General features: G+C 39.3%; 1 protein-coding gene across 4 annotated transcripts in view; it reads left to right on the forward strand.

The window, feature by feature from the left end:
• Nucleotides 1-1,625: 1,625 nt before the first annotated feature.
• hpca (hippocalcin) overlaps nt 1,626-27,894 on the forward strand; it is a 34,176-nt gene continuing 7,907 nt past the window's right edge. Inside the window, exon 1 of one of the 4 annotated variants that reach the window (XM_079484868.1) lies at nt 1,626-1,828. The gene's annotated coding sequence lies outside the window, so the exon portion shown is untranslated. Of the gene's footprint in view, nt 1,829-25,603; nt 26,072-27,305; nt 27,540-27,894 lie in introns of those variants that run through there. The other 3 variants (XM_079484869.1, XM_079484871.1, XM_079484870.1) reach the window with 3 other exon arrangements.

Genomic DNA, 27,894 nt, shown 5'->3' on the forward strand with positions numbered 1-27,894 from the left:
CCAATATCTTTCTCTGTGTTCATCAGAACAAAGATATTTAAACAGATGGAACAACTCCAGGGTGAGTAAATGATGACAGAATGTTCTTTTTTGGGTGAACTGTCCCTTTAAGTCTATTAAAGCTGTGAACTGTATCCTGGTAATAGGCTTAATAAAGAAGAAATAAAATAAGCTATATCGACTTCAAAGCCCCTATTTGTTATATCTGTTTAATCATTGTAAGCACAATAGCCGATATAAAGTGAACAATAATGTCTTAAACGATCCTACTATGGGGCTTTTCCCCACCAAACATCGATGTTTGTGAACTGGGAGTAATTAATCAGCCCATCATGTAATTAATCCGATTAAAAGTGTCGGTAGATAATGCAAGTCATGATGTCACAGAACCTTAAAGAGTTTTGTCTTGATGTTTGCCTTCCCGGCGGGTGTTCATACGGTGTCTCAGACAGGTCCTGTTGGGAAGCAGTTAATTAGCCGGATGCCTGTCAAAGCTCTGCTCGCCTGGTAGCCTTTAAGATCACGCATTAAAAAGTTTTAAATCTATTTAGTCTCACACCAGAGAGATCTCAGGGCTTGGATTCCTTCTGCTTCATTGTATTTTAAAAATTCATTTGTGCAGGAACGGTGACCTTTTTATCTATGAAATGGAAAGAAAATGAATCCATTTTTTACCAGACGACTTACACAAGAGAGCAATAGCAACGCCATGTCCCCGGTGTCTAGATTTTCTAATGGCACTATCCAGTTATACCACAACCTCACAATAGTTTTATTGTTTGCTTTTGATTTGTGAATTTCATAAAGGCATAGTTCACCCAAAAGAACCAATTTTTGTCATTTATTCACCGCATTCAAAACCTGTTAAAAACCCGTATGGCTCTGTCTTCAGTGGAACCCAAGAGAATTTAGAGAAATCTCTTTTGTGCTTTTTGTGCCCATACAATGGAAGTCAATGAGGCCCAATGTGTTTGGTTACCAACATGATTCAAAATATCTTCTTTTGTGTTCTGCAGGCCAAGAAGTTAGAAAGTCATACAGGTTTACATGATGGTAAGTAAATTATAAAAAAAATCCCTTTAACAACTAGCAAATGCAAACTACAGTGATTACAGTTGACTTTTATAAAGCCCCTTTGGATAGATTTGTACATTTTGTTTCCATTTACAGCGAAGCCTACAGAACGGTTTATTTAGAATCAACGTGTAATCATATGTAAATCATAAAACTATGAATTATTATGGTTAGGGGGTTCGGGTTAACCACCACTGACCACCATAGACACTTAGGGAGAGACCCAAACCCTATAACCAAGATGGGTATCATTCTTCAATCATTACATTGGATCCTGAATATTTGCTCTCGTATAACTTACTTTCCATTAAGATGTAACTGCGTCCATGGCCACCACTGACCATGAATAATTCTGTAGCCTGTATAGTCTCGGTTATTATTAATGGCTCATGTCTCCCCGTTTTTTCTAGGTGCTGCTCGTCTGAAAGAAAGCGTTAAGGGCACTGGCACCTGACACCGTTGTAGCGATCCCACTCGGCGTAGTGACATCTTATTAAAACGGCACCACGTAATCCTGCCAACACCCTCCCTCGCTTTAAATGCGCTCCTCCGGCGCAGTTCTGTAGACGCGCAGCCTCCTCCTCCAGTAGCGCGCCGCCGCGGTTCGTGTTCTCGCGGGGCATCCTACGGTAACATGGTGTGCAGCGAGCGGCAGCAGTAGTCACATCGCCGGACCGTAAGAGAATCCGCTATCCTGCTCTCCTTTCGCAACAATTCAACACATTGAGGGGAAACTCGGCGTTTCTTGGATACGGTAAGTCAGATATTATCAGCATTCAGCGCGCGCGGCTCACTTTAAATATTAATATTTTTAATTCTTAATGACGGAACGTTGACTCTTCTCTCTGCCCGCACTAGTGCAAGACAACATCCCACCCTAACCCCTCGCTGTACGTATATCTGAGGGATATGTGGATAGCGTAAAAATAATAAAATCCAGCCTAAAAGCCACGAATGTTATTCACTTAGAAGCACGTAAGACGTGTATTTTAAAACGGCACGGTAGCGCTTTCATATAGGTTGACAGTTCGCGTTATAGGATTTGGGTCATTGTGCAGCGTTGTTGTTAATGGTACAGTAGTTCGTGAATGAATTGATGGACTTTTGCCGTTATGACGAACGTGTGGAATGTTCGGATGGGTCACAGGGGTCGCGCTTGACGGATGTGCGCGCTTCCAGTTATTCTGTTTGGACGTCGGGCGATGCTATTGTTCACACGGTCGAGCGTTTGAGTTACGGTACCAGTGAGAAAGAGATCGAGGAAGCGGGACGCGGATCCCACACGGGCAACGCCGTCTGTGCTACTGGATAAGCGCTTGCGTTCTGGTTTAAAGTGTATAGGGCAGATATATTTGATGCGGCTCTTGAGTATTTCATGTGAATTGGCGATGAACGCGCGTGACGTTGCAGCAGACCGCTGTTGGTCCACATCACTTGGATCACGGTGTGAGCAACATCTTATTGAAAGCGACGTGTGTACCCTTTGAAAGTTAAATCATCAATAATTAAGAGTCAATACTCATTAAGTTAGTCGACAATTCATTGAATCAATTCGATTAAAAGCTGAAAGAAACATTTGGCTGCGGAATAAGAATAACATATAATGGGTAAAGTTTAAACATATATTGGAGGATTCTGATGATGATGCTTTTCATAAATAATATATGCTTGAATTAGTTATCCCTTCATTTAGAATCACACCAGATGTTTTATATATTTTTGTGCATTTTAATCTCCCTAGGTGTCGTACAAGGATTTCAAGAACCATTTCTTTCTTACTTGTTTACAATCAAAATAAACTTTACGAAAAAGGCTTTTGTGAAGCAGAAAGGTTCTTTGAGTGTTAAGATTGCTTTATGGACCCAAAAATTGGCCTTCTGTGGCATAGTAAAGCACCTTTTAGGGTATAGGCCTATACATATTGTTTTAAGCGGTTGCTGTCTGATGGGACAAACATAGCTTTTGTTACCTGTTGTTTACAGCAAGTGATTTTCATGCATTTAATTCCATCTGTTTTCTTTCATAAATCTTACACAAGTGACACACCTGAATGAATCACGCATATCAATGGGGTTCTTCCATGCCATTGATGTTGCTGGAGCCTCCAGTTATGTAAGAAGATAGGAGTGGAAACAGAGGCGGGTTTGCTAGTAACTGTTTGTAATCAGGCCGTGGGTTCGACCGAATCCCTTCAGGGCGGCTTCATTCAGACAGAGAAACACATTAATGGCGGTGGAAGGGTTGTGACATCAGGTCAAGGGTGGGGTCAGTGTTTGTTTCACACTTTAGATTTTCGTGGGGTAAGTATGTGATACATTTTTGCATGCTCATGTAACAGATGTGGGATGAAGGGGGATGTGCTGTCTGATTCCCCCCCCAAAATTATGAATCAGGTTGTTTGTTCTTTGTTTCATGTTTTATTACGTGTATGTTACCCTGCACCTACAGTAAGTGAAGGCTGAGAAAATAGAAGATGACATTGACTTAAGGGCTTACTGGTTTCTGAATGCCATTAACAGCACCATAGGATCAGTACTTCAGACACATGATGCATCACCTCTTTAAGGCAAGATTCCCCCTTCGGGGCTTTTTCTTTGATTTCTTTGTGAAATCTCGTGGGCTCATTAGCTGTCTCATTAATCCTCAATATACTGTTTTCTTTACTAGCCAGAAGCACATGATCCTCATCACCACTGGTGAAAGGTTGAATATAATATGTATCTTATTCTCTTCTTCAACAAGGGATTGAATGTTCTCTATATGCAGAAACCAGCGGTTTTCTGCTCATAAAAAGTAACTTTATGGCACATTAATGCGGGAAAACGCGTCCACAAAATTCACTTTAACAATCTGAGAGTTAATGGACATTGTTAATATAAGTCATGGCGTCTGACGGTAATGGAAGTTGATAGAGAGCAAGTGTAATTGTCTTCATTAAGATATAGGCTAAATGTAGAGGACTAGAATAATACTTTTTTAAGTAGGGTTGTAACGATTCACTGTTAATTATTAATATGTGACTAATCGGTTTAGATGTTAAATTAATCGCAATTCAGGTTTTAAACTGCAGGGGCCGCTGTGTTTACTACAAACTTTGGTACATGTGGATATGCTGATATTAGTTCAGTGGTTCTTAACCTGGGTTCGATCGAACCCCAGGGGTTCGGTGAGTCAGTCTCAGGGGTTCGGTGGAGGTCAAGACACAAACCCGACTCATATGATTCGTGATGACACACCCCGATTGGCCATCATTGGCGGCAGGTGATCATGCAACGTCGCTTGGCCTATCTGTGCTGCAGGTAATTTGGTGCACCCAGTAGTCGACTTGTGGTATGTCGTGTGATTTCTTTCTTAATATTTTAATCCTTTCATACTAACTATGTCGAGCAAAAAAAGAATTTGGTCGGACGAATATGTACAATATGAATTCACGTGTATAACGGAACGGGATGGGAGTCAGCGTCCTAACTGCATGATTTGCAATGCCAAATTGAGCAATTCTAGTCTAGCACCGGCAAAACTAAGAGAACATTTCCTTAAACTGCATGGAGATGGAAATTGTTTTTATGGTTTTGTTCTTTAAAACGTAGTGATGTTGATGCACGGTTCATTTTGTGCACCAGTAAAATATATACTTATGTTTTTAATTTGAAAAAAATCTTATTTTATTTTTCCAATTAAGAAGGGTTCGGTGAATGCACACATGAAACTTGTGGGGTTCAGTACCTCCATCAAGGTTAAGAACCACTGTATTAGTTAAAGTTAAGGTAACGTGCTATGTCATGCATTCTTTACACTGTTGAACGTGGTGGCTTCTCATGCTTAACATGGTCAACTTGTTAAAAAACAGCGGTAAGTGAAACTAAGTCATCCGTCTGTGTTTTGTTGGGAATCAACGCGGAAGTGCATAATTGTGTGCTCGTGCTGTAGTTCCGTCCCACTGCCTGCCTCCAGCAGCTCGTGTTTTCCGGAAAAAATCGTACCGCTGTATCTACCTTTTATAAATGTGATCAAACTAAACACTCTTCGAAGATACGACGTATGCAATACTACTGTATAGGAACTCAAGATTAATATGAGATTAACAGAAACTGCATGTGATACCTGATCTTTAAATGAAAAAAATCCAAGTTAGGAAAAGCACAAAGTCTTAGATGGTTACAAAAGACTTTTGTATTATTCATGTATTATTTGTTCTGGAATTTGTTTTAAAATTGCAATTTAGTTTTGATATTTTTATTTCACAAAGAAATGTGCAGCATTTAAGAAATAATAAAATGGCAGTTGTTCATTTCTAATTTGTCTCAACTCATTTTGTAAAAAAATCATGAAAAATTGTATCGTGAGATCAATATCATGAACTGTATCGTGAGCTGAGTGAATCATTACATCCCTATTTACAAGTTTATATAAATGGGATTATCTTCGATGCACCAAGAAGACTGTTCTTGTGGTTTTGCATCTTAAGGTCTTTATTACAATTACAAATTTCCGATTCTGCATTATAAATCCTGTTTGAACACCTGCTTAGGATACCGAGCCCTGCGTGCCTCCCTTTCACCTGACCGCTGTGTTCCACTCAGCCCAATTGCGGCTGCACCGTGGGATGCGATTGTGATCTTGAGAACCTTTTCGAAGCAGGATGTGGCTTCTGCCTCCCCACTGAGAAGCTTTTGCTTCCTTTTTCCATAGAATGCCCAGACCCAGCCTTGAGCTTCACCTTCCATTAGTCTGCTGAAGGAGCAGCCAATTACTCCCAGCAGCCGTGCTGCGGTTATTTCTAAGGAGCACGCTCAGAGCCAAATGTGTTTTTTTAGCGAATAAGTGTGACGCTTGTGTGGTTTTGTGCGTTTTCAAGTGTTTCTTGCTTGGTCGTCTGTCTGTGAGTAAATGCAATAAGTGTCACGCCGTTTAAAAGCTCGCTGGCTGCAGAAAAACTTAAGAGCAATGTAATGTCCGTCTAGAATTATGCTTCATGTGAAAATGCACAAGTGACCCACTTTGCATGGTTTGCCGCTTCCTTCCCTTGCAGAGCCTTGCATCACCAGGAAATGAAGGGGCCTGAGAAGTTAAGTAAGCTTCCGGCCGTCTCATCAAAGTCACGTTGACCCACAGTGCTTCTGTTTGTCCAGCCTGATGTTCTTGTTGATCAGCTGGCCTGGTATCCCGCAATGGGTCTTTTCACTGTGGTACTGTAAGATACTGTAGTGATAATTGGATTTACAGAGACTGCTGTTCAGGTCTGGCTTGGTTTCAACAAGCACTGGGCACTTGTGAGTCAGTTTCTTCCCTTCCACGTCATCCAAGACCTTTCATTGGCACTGGGGCATGAGGAGGACCTCTTCAACTTTATACTAGGGATGTTGGGTATTTAGGAATGATTTAACTGCAGAAAAAGATAGAAGAGGTAGAGAAAATATAACATCCCCTTTGCAGGAGTTTACTTATGAAAGGGAAGAAGTCTATCTGCATACCCATGACACCTTTACGGATGTATTGATTTAATTTGATGGGTACTGAAAACTGTCTGTGAGTAATAGATGTACTGCCTGTTCAATGTGTTGTTGTTTTCTGCGTTCGACTGATGAGACGCTTAAAAACGTTGGAAAAACGTTTTTGTGGACTTTAGCGACATTAAAACATTATTTACGTTATATATTGATAAGACTGACAGTATCACTTGCAGCTTTGTTTACTCCAAATATTCTGCAACAAAAACAGAAAAATAAACTCAAAATGTAGATTCTTTGAAAACCTCCTGGTTTAAGCTAATCCCCGTCCGAGAAACTGCCCCAAGGTTCTCTTATTTCATTGTTTAAACATGTTCTTTTACATACTGTATATTGTACATTTATTATACAGAATGTAAAAAACAATATATGTTTGAACATATCTCTTTTTTTATTGGTTTTGAAATTCTTTAGTTTTGGTGTATTAGCATGAACAGCAGCACTTGTATGCCATACAATTTATTATAAAAAAATACAAAAAATATCAAATAAATAATGAATACTTATAAATGGGCCTATAATCATATTTTTGTATAGTATTTTTCTCCCCGAAAAACTAATCAAAGCTGCAAAATGTAACTTGTTTAAGGTAAAAAAACAAACAAAAATCTGGTATTTCACAGGCAATGTTCAAAACTCTCCTTCTTATCCCAATTCACAATGGTAATCATAAAAACGTGCTTTTTTAAATTAAACTGTTTGGTACTATTTTACACGTAATGTCAGTTTTGAACTACTTTTATAAGGATAGTAACAGTATGTAAGAGAAGTGCAGTTTTAAGCAAATATTTTAATTAAATGAAATGCATCAAATGAAATTTGGCCATGGTTACTTTGCATACCTGTTGCCCATTTAGTGTGCACCACATACCCTCTTATACCATTAATATTCTAGCGGTTTTATAAGTCATCTCAAAGGATATATGAATAGTATAATGCATGAGAGCAACTGTTGAAGGTCAGCACACTCAATTAGTCTTTATACTCCCTTTGGTCTGACACAACAGAGCAACAACATTTCAGTCATGTCAAGAGAACATGTAAGGTCAACACAGTTTACACACATTACCCATTAAAGGATCAAAGCAAACCAACAATGTAGCACGTTTGATCCCGGGCATGGGGATTGTGGGAGCTCACTTCCTGTTCTGAGACTGTGCTGTGCTACATGATAGCGGTTGAAGGAGAAATTCGTGCTGAGGGGGCAATTTGTGTTCTGACGAAAGGGGATGTGTATTTTTAGTCTGGGCCTCATCACAACAGGAAATGGGACAGTGGGCTCCATCATGTCTCAAATAGCATATTTTTGAGACATTTTCTGTTTCCTTGTTCCCAACTCTTAACACAGTTTCCCAAGCCCTCCCACTAAAAGATAGGTGGAATTGTTCATCCTTATTTGGGAATGTCATGACAGCTTTGCCGTATAGAACTGTACATTTTAAAGGAAATATATTGCGACTTCAAGCTTAAAAAGGCACAGACTATATGCTACACAACTGTAGTGTAAACCATCATTCAGATTTCATTGGACTGTAACATGTGGCTTGTCACGCATGAGTTTGCACAGTTTGTATCCAAATCTCACCTCGGGTTTGATATGAAGAGTTACTCGTCTTGCTGTAATGTCATGGTGACATGCTGAGGTTTGCATGTCAGGGCGATGTCTGGACATCCATAAGGATCAGCACTTTGGAGGTCAGGCAATATTTGCCCGCCTTAAGGCCTGTTTCTTCATCATCGGAGACCTACAAAGTGAGAGTTCAGTTCTCCTTGACCTGAATACCGATGTGCCCTGGGCAATTAAGGTGTGGAGAGAATAATTACGTTGTTAGATGGAGGGTGTCCTCTGAGTCTGGCACATTTCAGTGTGTAGTGTTAAAAATGGGAATAAGCTGCACTACATTCTGTTTCCATTAATGGAAACTTCCACAAAATCCTTTTACTCTCAGGCATGAAGAAAATCACAGAAATTGAGACCTGATATCTCTGTGAAAGTAGAGAGGCTTTGCATTCTACTAGTGTCCTGAATCTCCAATTTCAATGCTCAACATATGGTCCATTTCAACATGCAACATATGGTAGATATGCTTATAATGCTAGTTAAAGCTGCAGTCCGTAACTTTTGCATCTGTTTGGGAAAATTGCAGGTAATTTTCCATGAAATGATAGATGATAGCTTAATTTAGAAATCATTATTATAAGCTTACTATTGCAAATAGGACGAAGATAAGGAGAACATTTACATTTAGTCATTTAGCAGACGCTTTTTGTTTTATCCAAAACGACTTACAAAGAGTTCGGGGAGCAATAAGCGATATGTCATAAAAGAGTACATTAGGTGCTAATACAAAGTTACTAGTTTCAACAAAAGCTAGACCACTACCGGTTGAGAGAAAGAGAGTGTTAGTGTACCTTTTTTTCATTTGTCTCTCAAGTATTCCCAGAAGAGGTGTGTTTTAAGTAGTTGTTTGAAGGTTGTGAGAGATGTGGTTGACCGGACCGCGTTAGGAAGAGTGTTCCACCAGGAAGGAGTTGTGAAGGAGAATGAGCGGTAAAGCGATTTAATGCCCTTATTAGAACATAAAAAAAATTATGTACTTATGTGTGTGAACAGATTTTTGTTCATACAAAAAATTATATATAGATTGTAGATTTAAATATGTAATTTCTTGAATGAAATAACACTTTACACAATATAATGTTTTCCGAAGCATAATCAGAATGGATTTAGTCTATTGGAGAATTATCAGCCGATCCTGAAATGAGAAAATATTACCACTAACTTCTACAAAAATATTCAAGTCACCATGAAACGGAAGTTGTGATTGACTTCTTTTTCGTACCGGGACGTATATCCAAGTAAAACGGCTTCCGAAATAAATTAGAAATAATGTAGGGCGGGGCTTTATTTTGCCCTTTCCTTTTTGTTTGGTTTGTTGTTAGTTGGGCCTGGAGGGGAGGGCTGAAAATCCCTGGCCATTGGCAGAGCTGGATAGTAACGGATTACGTGTAATCTGGATTATGTAATCATATTCCAAAAATCAAGTACTTGTAATTAGAGTAAACTACATTTTAAAATACTCGTAATAAGACTACAGTTACGTTTTTATGGTTAACCTGATTAGATTTTATTCACGGAATGGGAGTAAATTGTTCACAATTCAGTGATTTTCCCTACATTTTTTATTTCAATTTTTTATAATAAACATACATACGACTTATATATGTTTGTGATTCTTCAAGCTTTTTCCGGCAGAGAGGGGAGGGGTTTGGAATCTCTCAGAGATGCAAAATGGAGCGGCACTTAGCATTTGATGGCTGGATGTATAGACACTAGGGGTGTGACGATGCACTTATCCCACGAGATGAGACGAGACAAAAGATTCGGTTCACAAGAACAAGACAAGATCGCAGAACACAATTTTGTTTTAACAAACACCCTTTGACTTGCATTGGTTTTGTGTCCGTACAATCGAAGTGAACGGGTGCAGGCACTATTCGGTTTCACCATTCTTCAAAATATCTTCTTTTGAGTTTTGCAGAGTCATACATGTTTGAAATGACATGAGGTTGAGTAAATCATTTTTCTGGATTTTTCAGAGTGTTAATTTTTGGGGGAACTATCCCGTTATTATTTTATGACAATGGACTTAGGAAGTGTTTATAAATTGTATGCACTATATACAATATGTAATTTTATTTTAGGGTACCCAATCTTCCTCTCATATTGAATTAAACCAGAGTAAAACATACAGTAGTTTGTTCTGCTTTGGAATTAAATCGAAATAAGCGGAATTGAATTGGACGAACATGCACAAAAACCCTGAAATGACTTTGCTGAATCCACAGAGATAGTACAGCTGGTACTCTGATGCATATGGCCTGCATTGTGTGGTTTTGCTTTGCTCATTAGCAGATTCTGAAATGCTTGTAATGGAGGGAACATGTCCGTGGTCTGGCACAATCTGACAATCGGAACAGGCGTCTTTCAGAAGGACAGATGTGATTTGTATGTCTAACAGTTGTTAAGTGGCGTAAGTCCAGGAGGAAACAGGTTTCCAGAATTCACAGGTTTAGACAAGTGACTACAGGCTGGGAGTACAGAAATGGCCATTCTACGATCAGTCGTGGTGGTTTTACGCCATTGTCTGCTCAAATATCAATTTTTTTGCAATTAAGTGACACATGTGAGGATTCTGAATGACATTTAAAGGGATTGCTCGTCAAAAAAATTAATTCTGCCATGAGTAACTCAACCTCAAGTTGTTCCATACCTGTATAAATTTGTTTGTTATGTTAAACACAGACAAAAATATTTAGAAAAATGTTAGCAACTGAGATTTCTGAGGCACATTTGACATAGTATTGATTTGTATTCAACAGAACAAAAAAATACCAAATTTATGCTACTATGGTAGGGTTAGAAACAACTTGAAGCGGAGTAATTCATGGCAGAATCTTTGGGTGAACTATCCCTTTAAGATTTTGCACAGATTTTAAACATGTTTAACACCACTAGTGCATTTCTTCATCCTTTCTTTACATATTTTTCCATATGAACTTTTCTATATTATTATTATTATCTTTTTCCTTTTTATTACATAAATTTCTCTCAGGTGTTCTCTTTTTCACACATGCTATTGTAGTAGCATAGTTTAGTATAACATGCTGTGTAATATACAGGTTTTCATTGCATCCACTTCAGACTGGGCTGCTAATCACCATGCCAGGTTTTTTCACATAGCTAATGTTTTGCTCTAAAAATTACATGTTTATTTTGCCTGTATTGGTGCTGGACGACGTGATGCAGGTTCCCATATTGGCAATATTGAAGCTGTCTTTGAAAACATCAGTTTTCTAACAACCTTGTTCACCTCATTTGCTAATAAGATCAGCCTCTGTATGTGAAGCTATTTGTGTTCCTCGAGCTAGAACACTGAGAGCTGATGCCCAAATCCCAGTCGGATGGATTTTCATCTGCAGACGGACTCAACAGGTACCTCTGGGAAAGAATAAACGCATCTTCTCCACACTCTATTACATTGCATCCCAAGGGAAAAATATAAACATGAGTTGCACCCTGATTATGTTTCCATAATACAGGTTCTCGTGCAGTCGTGTGCATCCTTCAAGACAGGAAATTAGCATAACGCAAGCACCTAGCAACATGGCTGCTGACATTGTGTTGCTTTGCTCGGATATCATGTCTGTTTCTCTGCCCCGATTGTGACTAATGCCCCGATTGTGACTAATACCCCTCAGGCCCAGTTCGGAGAGATACAGTAGATCTCAGAAACGGCCAACAGTGTGAAGCTCCACAGCCCTGCGATGTGATTTATGTGTTTGTGTCTTCCGGCTGAACAGTCAGGCATTGCTAGACGGGTTGGCAGGACACTACGCCGAATTTGCCAACAGGAGCCGAGAAACCAATTCCCAAGTAACTTGAAGCAGGTGGAGGTCTGAGACAAGAATTAATTGATTTGTTAAACATCACTAGTTTTTCAGACTTGTTAAATATGAGGTTTCTTGGGGATTTTATTGCGGAATCAAAACCTAATTATCGCTATATTTTTTTTAACCCTTGTCAGTAACAATTGCTTTGTGTGTGTGGGTTTTGCAAGCAAGGTGTGCAGGATATGAAAGATTTTAATCTGTGTTTGTACAGCTGAGAGATTATACAGCTGTTCTGTCTTTATGTTGTTGTAATGGTGTTATAAAACATGGAAGTTAAACCGGGATAACCGTGGTTCACATTTTGCATGTCAAGATAAACTGCAAGAGTGTTATGACACTGTATTATTGTCATTAGAAAAAATATAACAAAAGGAAAAAGGCATAACTACAAAAAGAAGAATAAGAAGAAATGCACCAAAAACTTCAAAAGGATATTGCTGATCATAGAGGCGTGGAAAAAGATTAAGAGACCATTCCAAATGTTCATTTAATCAGCATTTCTAGATGTATTGTAGCCATTCCAGTGTCAGTTGAATTGCAACAACATCAACCTCAGGAGTGACATTAAGTCATCCAACAGCAATGTGAAAGACTGACAGCATGACAAAACACATGAAAACCTTGCTTTTTATCACAGTTATTGTCACAGAATATATAGGACTCAGATGCAGGAGAGAATCAAAAATAGAGTTTATTAAACACACAGCAAACCACGCAAACAAAAAGTGACAGGGAACTCCTGAACACAGCTCAGCAGGCAAAAAACAATCTGTGTATATATTCCTTAGTCCGGTCCGGTCTGGTCTACTGTCCGTATTAAGTTCTTGTCTCTGTGTTCTGGGGAAAACAAAATTTAGAGACACACACCACACAACCCTTGTAATCCAGACACAAGTGAACAAACAATACATGGCCGCAGGGAATGAAAGAAACAGGCAAGGGGAAACAAAAACCAGGTGTGGGTGATGAGCCAATCAGCCTAGTGAGTAGCCTAACGGGGATCCAGGGGAGAGAACCAGACCAAAACAATCAAAACCCAAAACAACAAGCATGACCGTTATCACATCAGAAAATCCAAAATAAATGGACAAATATAACTGTTGTATTGCTTAAAAGTGAATATAAACTTATTTTCTTTGCGGTATATGAGGTATTAAAAAATACACACCATATTTCCTGTTATTTTGACCTGTTTTTCCCGTTTTCCTTTTATGCAAATAGAAACAATACTTTTATTTCTAAATTTTGGAGGAATATTGTTCACTGAAACAAAAAATGATAATTTTACCTTATCACAAAACTTAGTAAAAAAATTGTCAATTCAGAAAATCTGAAAATGGTCTTTGAAATGTTCCACACCTCACTTAACATCTCTGTAGCTTAAATAAATCCTTAAGTTACTTCCAGTGCCTGTATCAATTATATAGCCATCATTCATGTGCGGCTTCTGGGCGCTCTGTAAGAGATACCACCACTCTATACCCTTTGGGAAAACAATAGCATGAAATCGAATACATACTCTTTCTATTTAAGCGAGTCTGCCTTAGGGGTCATTAGACAATTGCTAAACGTTTTTTGTTGTTTCCCGCTCCCTTATTCTATTAATCCACATTAAGAAAGATCTTTGAAGCAGCGAGGCAAGCTGCGCGTTTCTCGGCCCAGCTGGTGTTTGACTGTGGTTCTCCATCAACCATAGGGTCTTCTGTCGGAAAACACAAGTTCTGCCGTTGAAGGTGAACAACATGTACTTTCTTTTCTTCAAAACTCATTACAAGAGATTTCAGGTTGAGTGCCGCTCATCTGTGCAACGTTTCAGAACTGCTTCCATGAGCAAGTAGATAAGCTGACTTTTATGAGAAGTGTTGCAGTGTGCCTGTGTGCATGCTCCTTTGGTACCCTGTGCACAGGAAAGTCGATCCAGGACTCGACTTAACAAGATGAGTTACATTTTGTTGTGAGAGCCGGATGAATGAAGGCTAAAATTGGCAGGTGCAGAGTCCATATAAAGCTGTATATGGCCATGTAAAACCTCCTGCCAAATAAGCACATCAATAAGGTGACAGTCTCATGAGCTACAGGTTCAGGTCTATAAACTCTTGAGAGGGACTGTTATTATCTCCCGGATTCTCTGTATGTTACAAAGAACAGAGAAGGATTTTGATTAGTCCTCAAGAATGAATTTTTCATGAAAGAAAACCTCAATGTCCTTGAATTCTGAAACTGAATGCATTGCTCATTCTTTGAACACTTCACTTTCACGCCTAGGCTTTTGCTGGTGGCACGACAGGTATTTGTAGAGATTTCAAAAAGGTCAAAATGTTGGTTCTGAGAAATACTTCATTCACATTGGCGCTTATTTCACTCAAGTGGATGGCCATGGCGGGCATGATATTATTTGACATTTTGTTTTGTGAAGGAGGCTCATTGTAAGTGTACGGCTGAGTATTAACAGCATTGCTCTGCATTTGCTGACTGTCTGTATTATAACATCACAATAAGTTTGTAAATCCAGTTTGGATTCAGATGCAATTAGTAGATGGTTATACTAACAGACTAGAATTATAAAGAAGCATTTAGCCTATTTAAAGAACATTTTCGCAAATTTTTGGTGAGCATTTTTGCTCACCAAAAGAACATTTTTGGTGAGCCAGTGTGTGAATGATGGCCAGCGATCTGACTCACACAGCCATAAGTACATCTAAAGGCCTCAGTTACTCCAAGGAGATGTGCAGATGGTTGACCTCGGGGTACCACTTTTTGCATCCCAATGTTATGTGACTCAAGCCAAAGACATGATAACTGTAGGAATTTAATCAGTTTTAATTTTTAGGGAGGCTTCACTAATTTACAACTATTTTTGACTGTTGAGCCTAAAGGGTTAAGCTTTAGAAAATGAAACGAACAAAAAAGTTCCTCTATAAAACCTGCATGACTTTCTTTTTTCTGCAGAACACAAAAGAAGATATTTTGAAAAATGTTGGTAACCAAACAAATTTGGCCCCATTGACTCCATTGTTAAACACAAAGACATTTCTCATAAAATCTTCTATGATAACATATTTTTTATTTGTGGTCTCTTTAACAGAGGTACAGCAGCTACTGTATAGGAATTATCACTGAGTATCATAGAGACTTTGATGTCATCTCATTTGAGACGCCTTAGCAACCATAACGATTATCAATAGCATAACGATTATCTATTTTGAAACTAATCAACCACCTGGAGCATCCTAGCAACGCCTTAGCAACCACCCAGCAATTGCGTAAATATGATATCTTTTGACACCATTCAACCACCCTGCAATAGCATAACAATTGACAAGACAATTTAGAACCCAATGGCAACTAGCCCTATAAGCACTACATTTACACACAGCTTATTCATCGAGGTGTACAGCTAATCCTGTAAGAATGCATTTCATATGATTCTGGCCAATATCGTCTCACTCAATAGAATGCTCAGTAATTCTATACACAGAATGTTATTTGTTTTTATATAAAACTGCAGCAGCAGTCAGATGGAACCATTGTTCTTTAAACAATAAATAACAGATGAGCAGTTATATTCTTTCAGCACCATCTGCAACTCTATCCAGCTTATGAACACACACACACACGCTCACGTGTGCACGCTGCATATCGCAGAGGTCATCCAATCTCCAGTGAGAAAAGCTGCACGATTATCAGACCTGCTCAGCGTGTTTCCCACTCACCCCAAGCCTCTTTCATTTATTATGATAAAGCGATCTGCCTATAGTGTGCTTGCATGCTTTGATGGAACTCTTTCTGTGTTTTGCTTTGTGCATCTGCTATGGGGGTTGAGCAGGGTCATGTAATAATGGCATAATACAGATGATGTGCCGGTAAGCTCATTAATGTAGGTGGAGGTTGTACACTGGGGGAAATTCTTATAGTGCACCTCAACATGTCCCTCTGTCAACTGATGGCATATTTTTCTCACAAATAACCAGTTTCTCTTTCTCCCTCCCTATTTTTCGCTCTGAGTGACAACAATAATGCTGCTGCCATCATATGACTGGAATCAAAAAGGGAGTATCAGTGTGTGTACCCTCCTTAAAGGTCCAGTGTGTAATTGTTTATAGGATCGTTTCAGGTATGGTCGCAAGGAGGAAGAACCTAAGTTCAGGCAGCGGTGAAGGGGTTAATACAAGGATTTATTAACAGCACAAAACAAAGACCCACTACTGGGGAGACACGGAAACCCAACAAGAATACCAAACATGAGATGTGGTTGACCAGACCGAGTTAGGAAGAATTTTCCACCAGGAAGGAGTTTTGAGCGGGAAAGCGATTTAATGCCCTTATGAGAAGGCAATACAAGGCGCCCCTTGTTTGCTGAATGCAGGGTTGTTGATGGGGTGTAGGAGGGTGTGAAAGTATGCTGGTGCAGATCCAGTGATAGTCCTGTATGCAAGCATCAGTGACTTGAATCTGATCCAGGCTTCAACCGGTAGCCAGTGGAGAGAGATTAAAAGCGGGTGTCACACAAGGCCTTTTGGGCTGTTGGAAGACGAGGCTTTCCTGTAGCTCAGTGGTAAGAGCATTACGTTGACAACGCAAAGTTGTGGGTTTGATCCCAGGGGACTGCAGACACCTATGTAAAATGTATAAGATAATGCTATGTTAGTCCCTTTGGATAAAAGCATCTGGTAAATGAGGCGTGCTGCTGCGTTTTGAACCAGCTGGAGTGGTTTGATAGCCTTTGCATGAAGACCAGCAAGGAGGGAATTGTAGTAGTCCAACCTTGAGATTACCAGGGCCTGGACAAGGAGTTGTGCCGCATGCTCAGTGAGATAATGTCTAATCTTTCGAATGTTGAATAAGGCATATCGGCAGGATCGCGTTGTCTTTGCAATGTGATCATTGAAGGACAGCTGTTCATCAAATATGACTCTGGGGTTCCTGGCTGATTCGGAGGGAGTGATTGTGGAATTGCCAAGTTGGATGGTGCGATCAGCGGCTGGGCAGCATCTTCAGATGGCTGGGCGGTGGACTGGGAACCCTACTGGATTGTCGGCGGGACACGACTGGGTACTGGCTGGAAGGCCGGCTGGACAGGGCTGGGTACCAGTTGGAAGGCCGGCTGGACAGGACTGGGTACCGGCTTGATCACCCTTCTGGGGTGTATTGCTAGCTGGATCACTGGCTGGGCTGCCAGCTGGCTCACTGGCTGCTGGATAGGACACGGCGACCCTTTCCTTGGCTTCTATATACTGTAAATACTATGTCTTTGCTGGTTGCATCCGCTATGTCTCCAGTTTGCATCTATTGTGTTGGACTACTGCCATCTTCCGGTGATCGTCAACTTCTCTATTTAGTCATATTCTTGCTATAAATCCTGTTTTAGCTAGATGCCAGAATAGGTATTTCTATCTTGAACATTTCTGACACATTCTAGTACGTCTTTAAGTTCTTGTCCCACTAAACAAGCTGTTGCTTCCTCACACAACTTTATTTAACTGCTACCAGAAACAAAACATCCCCGCATGACAACCAGTTGACATTATGCCATACTACCACTTGGTGTCCCCATGTCACATCAAATTCACACATTGTTTACATCAGCTTTCGAGTGAAATCGTGTTATGTGCGCGTTCTCAGGTATGATAATGTAAGTATTATCTTGTAGTGTGTGAGGAGCCAGGAGTTTTGAATCTTTTTGTGTGAACATGATAAAGGTTTGAAAAAACCTTTGCAAAAAAAGTCCCAGATTACCCAAATTCACCCTTTAACGGTCAATAGGTAGGTACCTAATTTAAATCAGTATGTACTGTCATAGTATGCGATCTCGAACGTGGCGTCTGACTATTATATGATAATCTTGATGACATCATCTGTGTAATTCCAGGGGTTTTATTGTCCTCTATCCTTTATAGGTATCAGTCATATGGTACAGTAGGACCAGGTTCTTGCTGAAGTTGAAAACTTCAGGTTATGAACAAAAGGACCTGGGAAGGTTTTTGACAAGAAGACTTGACTCAACAATAGATCATGTGATTTCCCGATGCAGTCCTCTTATTAATTCTCCTCTCTACTGTCCTGTCAATAAAGCTTGAAAAAATGCCAAGTAACTCCTTCAACAGCCAGCCTGTGCTGTTTTATATGCCTGATGGGCAGCCGGGCGATATCGGCTCACGTCCCTGATGACCAGAGGTATGAAATGACAATTACTGAAGGGACCTCACACACAGAGGACACAACCTCATTCTTATTTTTACTCCTTTCATTAGTGTACTCTCTCCATTTCTCTCTCCACTTTTCTGTTCATCTAATGTCTTCTCTAGCCACTCCTCCTCCCACACCCTTTCCTGTATAATGTGAAATAGATTCATTGATTCACATCAGGACTGGACTCCAGCTGTCTTTATTAAAAGCCATTCCTGACAGCTATAAAGCCAGCAGTGCTGTGTGATGTGTTGACTGTGTGATGTTATAGCAAGATGACATTAAATTACAGAGCCCGGCATCTTATATGTGGAAAGGTAAAATTTTTGCAATGAATGTAAAAGCACTCTACCAATTTTTAGCCTTCATTTATTAGAAAATCCAAAGTATGGCAGGTAGACCTGATCAACATTATATCAAAATTCATCATTGGCGAAGAAACACCACGAAATACATTTTTTAAAACAACCGTGAGGGTATTCTAATTTAGTATCACCCGTTCTATTCGCCCCGCTCTGCTCGAGTCTCAAACCAGCGTCTGTCCGAATTGGAGACGGGCGCACGAGGAGGATAAAGACTGCAGTCTCTAGCATTTGCTGTGAGGTTTACACACTGCACAGCTCTTCACTAGCTGGCCTCCGTTACATTAGCTTCTGGATTATGTTTTCAACAATAAAGCCGTTTTCATTTACAGATTTTCTTTTTCTATTGTCAATTCTGACTTAACGCGACATCTTCTAACAAATCACCATAAAAAATGTGATTTTGACTATATTCTTTCATACAGCCTGTAACAGGTTGTTGGACAGGTTGTTGGAAATGCTGTTTTGTATTCATTTCATTCAGGAGTCCCCTATCGAATGTGCTGCTTCTTCCTGCCGCTAACTGAGACGATCCCTGCGTAGGGAACAGCACTTGCGGGACAGCACCGGCGACATTTTCCAACTGAATGAAAGCTTTATCGGAAGGTCGCTGGATATTTCACTTCGTGCATCTCCTGAACAAAAGCTGCTAAAGGGCTTTTAAAAGTTAGCCTACTAAATCAAGAGACAGACTTACGTATGTTAGAAACACTGTTTTGTGTGCGCACTTGCGTGTGTCAGTGAGGCACACTGCAGAATGAATATAGCGAAAACATTGTTATGTGAAAATGTCACCCCCTTTCTTGGGCCCCAAGCGCGCATGGGCCCCTGGGCCGGTGCCCATAATGCCCATTGGATAATCCGGCCCTGACTGCAAGCTTCTTTTATCTGTTTAGCAATGATGCAGAAAAACTTTAGAGGTTAAATTCTACCACATAAACCAATTTATAGGGACAAATGAATCATAATATAGTCGATATAGGCATAAATTGTTTTTAATAGAAATTGACATTAAATAATTTTGGTTGACATTTTCTGTCTGGGCTGGTAATGTTATCCACAAGGACCTTTTTAAATTGAATTCGCGCATACATACTACATAAAACATTTGCTGTAAACCGCTTTTTCCGTCCAGTGAGTCAAAGAGAACAAAAACATACCTTCTGTATAATCAGGCGCCGAATTAAGGTTAACTTTCTGCAACAGAATAGCTGTAGATTATATTATTTCATAAATAGGCTATATATTATAAATCACAGAGATGGAACACAATAAATGGCCGGCTTTCAGAGGTGAATGCATAAAACTGTTATGGGAAGTAATACCGAACCACTTTCATGTCAGACTGTGACTAAAGCATTTTAAAACAACATTCCAGACGGTGTACATCCAATTAAGGAAAGGCACATACATTTATGCACATACATGGATGCACATCGAGGAGTTTATTCTGTAAATGTTTTTCTATCGTGTTTAATTGCGGATAAAAATGTATCCGACTCAATTCAGCTCATACTTTATTATGCGCTTTTTTAGAATTTATGTGCGTCTTTGCACAGCACAGACATTTTCTCAAGCTCACAGGGATCAAAATGAGTTCTCTTTTACATAGTTTTGCACTTGAATACACAGTAGTTATATCGGCAGAGCTTAAAAATGCAGCACTCTCCGAATCAGTGTAGTCCCAAGCGTCATTCATATAGTCCCGTGTGCACCACGTTACAGACCACTGCTTTATTGAGTTCTCAGTTTTGTTTTATGTAAGTATGGACTTCAAATGTTTTCAAATACCTTATAAGAAATGAAATGGACACGAATGTAAGAATAAGTAAGAGAGTAAGAGTACAGCTATTACAGCCACAAACGACCACTTCTGTTTTGCCTTTGATCTGCCTTTCTCCAACAGCAGTGTGAAAGACTGAGAGGATGCAAAGACACAGAAATTAGAAGAAATCAGGCTTGTTGCATACACTGTATATCATATATTGATGTTCGAACTGATCCTTATGTTTAAACATCAATATGAACATGTTTTCTTTGCAGTATTCAAGATTAAAATTTTGGGCAATACATTTTTTTTCATTTGGAATTTGGACCTGTTTTCCTTACTGTACAGAACGCAATAATAACTGCACAAAGTATGTGCATGCTGTGAGTTACAGTGACCGGTCCGGCCATTCATAGACAACGAGATTTTCCATCCCGCAGAGTTACTTTCCCACCGCTTCTCTATGTAAACACGCACCGAATGTACGGGTTTCAAGTAAGTCTCTTGCGTCTGCAGCGCCTTGCGCATCAAGCACTAGTGTTTGCGGCGGCTCACGCTGCCAGCAGCACTTTGGGAGCGCTATTACGTTATTCTAAATACATTCACAGGCAAACCAGATCATCTGTCTCTTCCATGTGTGCAATGTTAGCATAAAACATGATGTGTTTATGTAGCTAACAGTTTATCTGAAGGCTATGAGGGTTCAGTCAGTGGAGGAAGGAGGATTGACAGTGTGCATACATAAGCATAGAGAAAACAACCACAGCTCTTTTGTGGAACAACTGCCTGTCAGTTGAGTTTGTGACAAAACGTTTTGCAGGGTTTACATATTGTTTATTACATATTATTTATTTGCATACTATAATTCATTCAAATAGAAGTTGAATTTGTTTCATAAAGCACAAGATCATTTTATAATGCCTACATTTTATTGTGTTTTTAAAAAATTATTTTCCACTGTATATTCCATCATTGAGGATTTCTTTTAAAAAGTCTAAAAACCGAATCTCGTTCTCGTCTAGTCTTGTATCGTGGTATAAGTGTCTCGCCTCACCAATAGTATGTGGGGAACATAATAATTTGAGAAAAGTTTAATTTAATCAAACTTTCCTTAGTTGAAATCTTTGACGTTTGGACTTAGATTGAGAAAACTAGAGCACAGTTTGAGGCAATTTTCAGATGAAACTCTTTAGAGGTAACGATGATATTTCTAGGGTCTGATTTTTTTTAAAGAAGCGGGAGACATCTTTTCCAGGACTTCTTCTCGTCCCCGATTGACTCCCATAGTAATTATTTCCCCTTCCATGGCAGTAAATGGGGGGTGAGATCTGTTTGGATACTGACATTTTTCATAATATCTTCTTTTGTGTTTAGCGAAATAAAAATACATTTGTACAGATCTGGAACAACCTGAGGGTGAGTAAATGATAACAGAATTTTTATTTCTGTGTAAACTATCCCTTTAAGCAAAAATCTTCATCTTTCCATCTATTTTCATCTAGGAACAAACAATTAAGATATTAAAGATATATAATTTGAGATATTTTTTTCACATGGGTGCTGCCAGAAGCTAAACTGTGATTTAAAATCTACATTTACCTCTAGTGATTTACGGTGTATAGTCGTACACTTGTGGAATGATATTGGCAGGCGGCCTTTAGCCTCTGTAAGATCATGTAATGCCCATCTGAGACAGCTCAGCAAAAAGAAAGAGAGAAATTTGACAGTTGATGGTTCATGCAAAGGATAAGCGTTTAGAATTAAACTTGAGAGCAATTAAAAAGAGTCTAAAGCAATCAAATGAATGAAAAGAGACAGAGACAGAAGATTAGAAAGAGCGGTGGGGAGGGGTTCAGGCTGATTTAGAGAGATCAGAAGTCGCTTGTCGGGTCAGATTGATTCTCTGATTACCTCTGTTTCTCATAAATAGATGAGAGATGTAAGGATAGAAACGCAGGTGTGGGGAAAAAAATCAATTCTGCCATCCTCTTTCCTCCTGCCTTTTTATAGATGTAGGAATAAGATACTTTTGTTGCGAGATTCATCTTTTCTTTCCATGTCTGTTCTCCTTTGAACACCTCCCTTCATCTCTTCACTTGGTCACTTTCATTTTGTTGCCGAGCAGCAATTGGTTTACTCTCCACACTCTTGCCGGCAAGACTGGTATCGAGCCTTCTTTCTTTCACATATTTAACCTTCACAGCCGTACTAATTATTGCTTGTAAAAACCTCTCTGGGATTCCCTTGATATTTCAGTACAAAAACAAAAGTTTTATTGGCTTACCAGACACAGTTCATTTTAACAAGGCATTGAATGTGCATAAAAAACAGTGCACTGTAAAAATGTAAATTAAGATTTGGGCATCGTTATTTTGAGCACATACTTGCTTTTTTGTCTGTAAATGCAACCGAACACTGCAGTTTGCATAATGCCGTGGTTGCCTGCTGTCATTTCTGTTCACTTTCAACGTTTCAAAAAAAGTTTTATGTTCTTGAGTTAACCTAAAATTCTCAGTGACCAGTGAGAGAAAAATCTGACGGCCGTCCGTCATGTTGACGGATTACATTGAGGGCAATTTGTTATTCCCCTTTTTCATCATAGTTGTTAAAAACGAACTGAAATACTTTTTACACTTTTCACAGCGATAACGTTGTTTGGATACATTTTGTATAAACCTTAACTTTAAGGAAGTGGAAAAATGTCTCTCTGCATCTTTTCCGTTCAGTGAGCTGCAGAAGCAACACAATCATAACCAAACAGCAGCTTAAAGTTACTTGTAAGTGAACAAATGAATGATTACAAAACAGCGTTTACAAGCACCTGTGAGTGTTACTGACTGCTGGACATATGATTATAAACATTTGTTTGTAATTATTATTTTATGTCTGATAACAGAAACATTTAATATGTAAATGACTTTATTGGGTATTCAGATTTATAAAAACACAATAGTTCAGAGAGCAAACGCATGTACATAGCGATGATGTCACAAACATGCTAATGAGTGTCAGTCCCAGTGTTTTGTGTGGCAGCATATGGTCATTGTTTGTTTATGATGGCCATGCGCTCTTCTGGCTTCTCCCTTGTTAGTTCAGCTATTTAATGCCCCTGTGTTTTCTGTCCTGTGCTGTCCCGTTCCATTTCGTCCTTGTTTCCTTCTCACGTCCTTGTTTCCTGACGCTTGTTCCTGTAGTGATTTTCCTCGCGTTTATGCCTTGCGTGCCTTGTTTTGCCCTCACGTGGGAAGTTTTATGATTTCTAGTTTTCAAGAACTTTAGTTGTTAAAGTCCCCCCATCGTGGGTTTTTTCATTTTTGTTTAATAAAACCTTTTTGTTGCTGCCATTCCTCTGTCTGCGCTTGGGTTCTGTCCTCACCAGCCCTGAAAAAGTACCTTGTAACATCACCTTGCACCAACACCATAGTGACTGGTAAAAAATAGATTATGACAGAATTTTTACGAGCTTGTCCTTCAAAATGACGGACAATGAAAAAGTCTGGAGTATGGAGTGCTGCAGGGGTGATGTATTTTTGTATGCCAAACCTAGAGTTGAGCCGCGGTCAGACTTGACTTTGAGCATGCGAAATTCGTTCGGACGGTGGTACGAAAATGGGCGGGAGCATTTTACATTTCTGTACCGAGAGGTCACGCTGGGACGTTTTGACCTTCTATTTTTTCTGACGCACTCACGTGACATTAATTCGATGAACTGCACCTGGATATTTTTGTATTGATGTTGTTTTATACTTGTGCTACAACAGTGCTAGAACGTACTTTTTATAACGTCTGTGGTTAACAAAGTCTATAAATATTTTTGCGTATTATTCTACAGCATAAAACACACTAGTAATGGCTAGTGGTGAAACGGATCGGGTTGATCCGTACGTATCTTGCTCTGCGGTTCGGAATGCTAGTGACCTGCAGATTAACCGTCAGTTTATTTATCACAGAGTCGCTCTCTCTACATCTGGACAGTACAATATTAAAGCGCATTCTCGCGTATATCTCAACTTAAACCGCTGCATTAAGCATGAGACCCGCAGATTTTAAGTTTATTAAACATAGAGTAAAAGATAGTTTTAGCGCTTACGCGCCCCTCTCTCCAGAATCTGGATGAGTACAATATTAAAGCGCATTCTAGCATATACCTAAACTTATACTGTTGTGTAAAATAACTGTTAAGTTAACAAAGAAAAAAAAATGTGGCACTCGTGGCCTAATGGTTAGACAGTCGGACTTGTGACCAGGAGCTGGCCGGTTCGATTCTCAGGTCTGGCGGGTGATGACTGAGGTGCCCTTGAGCAAGACACCTTACCTCTACTTGCTCCCCGGACCCTGCAGTGATAGCTGCCCATTGCTCCGGCTGTACGTGTGTTCACGACTCTCTGGATGGGTTAAATGTAGAGGTCACATTTCGCGTATGGGTCGAATAGGTCACTTTCACTTTTCAACAGGTAATGTTGTGTTGGGTCAAAGCACAAATGAGGTGATCCACTATAGCAATTTTGACGCCCCACCCACTTCAGTAACGCATTTAAGAAGTCGAGAGAAAGTCAGTCGAGATACTTACTCCATGATCACCACCTCATACCCCTGTAACGGTCATCTGATCTCTAGAGATCCATTTGTCAATTGTTTACTCTGACTGCGTGTTTATGTCATATTTTATATATATTTTAATACTGCATGCATGCTGTATGACATAGCCTACAATATAAATTATAACTGTTTATAAACAAGATTCTCAGTTTAAAAAAACGGTTAATATCTTCAGGGTATTTTCACAAATTATTATAAATTATATAATAAAACTATAATGAACATTTACATTAGCTGATACGAAAAATTATCCATTCCTTGACCCAAAATCAGTAATATGATCCAAACCGTGAGTTTTGTGATTCGTTGCACCACTAGTTGCTAAAAACGACTTCAGACATTGTCATGCAATCAGAGATATCTCACAAATAATACAACATGGACACAAATCTCCAAAACATGGATGGAGATTTATTCACAATCCTGTAAAATTTTGAATTTCAGCGTACAAACTGAATTCAACACAATCCCTATACAGTTACGTCAATAACCACATTTCTCTTGCTGAATCTGGTGCTCAAAATATTTAGTAGTTGTTGCAAATAAACAATCCAATGGTCTTTCAGTTCATTCTGAGAAATCCAAGCTGTGACGTTTCTCAGAGAGCACAGCGTCAGTCTCTTCATCCAGCTCTCCACAGCTGGAATAGCGAGCCAGATGTTGCTGACCCACATAGAGGAAAGGAACAGCTGTCTGCAGGACGGGGTGGGAAGGCTGTCCTGGATTTTAACAGTCAGGAAAACCACTAACACATGTGGAACACTGTGGTGAGAGAGGATTAGTCCTTAAGCCCAAACAGCCAGAGAGAAGAACAAGAAAAACTGCGAAGAAGAAAATTCTGTTGTGCGGGGGTTGTAAATGCGTATGACTTCTATCTGCCATCATCAGGGGTTTTCAGGAGAAAGTAAATGATGCAATCATTTTTGTTCTATTCCTAAATATGCTTTGCCTGTGATTTATTTGCACAGTCATGTTATTGCTCAGGAGGCGGCGGCTCTTTCATAACTCAGGACAGTTAGAGTCAATGTATGTAGTTTAATACACATTCCTTGTGTTATTTTGCATGTTTTATGAGTGCACAGTACTCCACAGAGAATAAATGTTTGTTTCACATCAAGGTAAGTATAGTTTACTATAACTATTAAAACATTTCTGTTAACAAAATCAATTAAAATATCACCGTAAATAATAATCTAAAAACTTTTATTCAGTTATATCAATTCTTATTTATTTGTATAATTTACTGAAATTTTTAGATTTCTTCCATTTTATGGGGATTTTAGTTACATTTTTTGCAATTAGTATGCTTGGGTCATTGTATTATTTGTTTATTTTTTATGTTGATATATAAGATTAATTTATCTTTTGTTTTATTTTGTTTTATTTATGCCTCGAACATTTAATAAAATGACAAAAGCACATAAACTAAATACATATAATGAAAAGCTTTTCTAAATAATTCCAATAATTTGGTGCTGAAAGAATTTGATGGGAAATGTTTGAGCTCCTGCCAAAGAAGTCAATTTTACATTGAGTGTGCGTTTGCATGCACAGTCTTACTCCGATTATGTTTAATAATCTGATAACAAGTAAGGTCATGTAAACGGGTAAAACGCTTTCTTTATCGGGGAAAGCTCATAAACGTGACGTTTTTAATTACTAAACAAACTATCGATGGTGACGTCACTGCACGCGAGAAACCTGGCAAGTCTCAAACTTCCATGTAAACACGTTTTTCTATGTAGCCGGTTTATTAATATCCATGTAGACAGGTGTCCTTTATAATCAGATTTTGATAGATATCTGTTTATTCTGTGTGTGTGTAAACGCACCAATTTAAGGTCTCTCCTAAAACTGCAAAGGCAAAGGTCACTATTCGAGGCGAATCTCAAAAAATATCTCTCCATTTGATCACACCTCCTTCAGTCTCGGAAGCATAATTGAGATATTAAAAAGATTTGTCATTTTCAGACGGTTTGGCCAAGGGACAGTAATGTGAGAAAATGTAGTGGATGAAGTCTTCTCATTCTTTATATATTTTCCTCGCCTCCCCGCAGATGTCTCTTGTTCCACTTATTTTAGCTGGAGTTGGACAGTGTTATCCAGTCTTGGTTCAGGCTTCTCTAAAGGCTAATGAGTATAGAGCGCTAAAACTAGCATGACATGTCTCAGTGTGAGCGATGATATCAAAGCCCCTGGGAAGTACACTTCTTCCAGTATATCAGCATGATGTCTGCTTTGCACAGAGAGAGAGAGAGAGAGAGAGAGAGAGAGAGAGAGAGAGAGAGAGAGAGTGTGTCACTTGTCATTGCACTACTCCCCAGCTGGAGGTTTTCCAACACTAGGCGCAGTTATTTCACCCTGCAGTTCAAAGTTCAAAGACTTTCAGTTTCTTCTGTTTAACATGGCTCTTGTTTAATGTTAATGTGTGCTATAGGAATTCAGCAAATTTGACTGGTTAAGACAAAAAATGAGTCTGTAATAAAAAACAACGATTGCGGCACAGAGCCATGTATGTCTGCCGGTCAGTCCAACTGCAACACTCAGCGGCAATGCTCTTTCATCACCACCGGGCCGGTCGCCAGTGTAAGCAGCTCCCTCTCTGCATTCTTGCCGTTGTTGTTATTTTTTCATTTTTCTCATTGACCTGCTTTTGCTCCCTGTACAAAATCAATTGGCGTAGCCTCAGCCATACATGGTTAAATCTCGAGATCAACTCAAGCTAAGGACAAAACGTTTGGGACATAGTCACATGTCTAGAGTGAGTTAAAAGACAGTATTTTGGGGCTTTTAGTCTGTCTGTTGACATTTTAGGGCTCATTTATTCACCCTTGTGTCATTCCAAACCTTTATTTACATTTACATTTAGTCATTTAGCAGACGCTTTTATCCAAAGCGACTTACAGGGAGTTTATGACTTATGGCAGAACACAAAATAAGA

This window comes from Barbatula barbatula (genome assembly GCF_947034865.1).
Source record: "Barbatula barbatula genome assembly, chromosome: 21".
NCBI classification, from domain to species: Eukaryota; Metazoa; Chordata; class Actinopteri; order Cypriniformes; family Nemacheilidae; genus Barbatula; species Barbatula barbatula.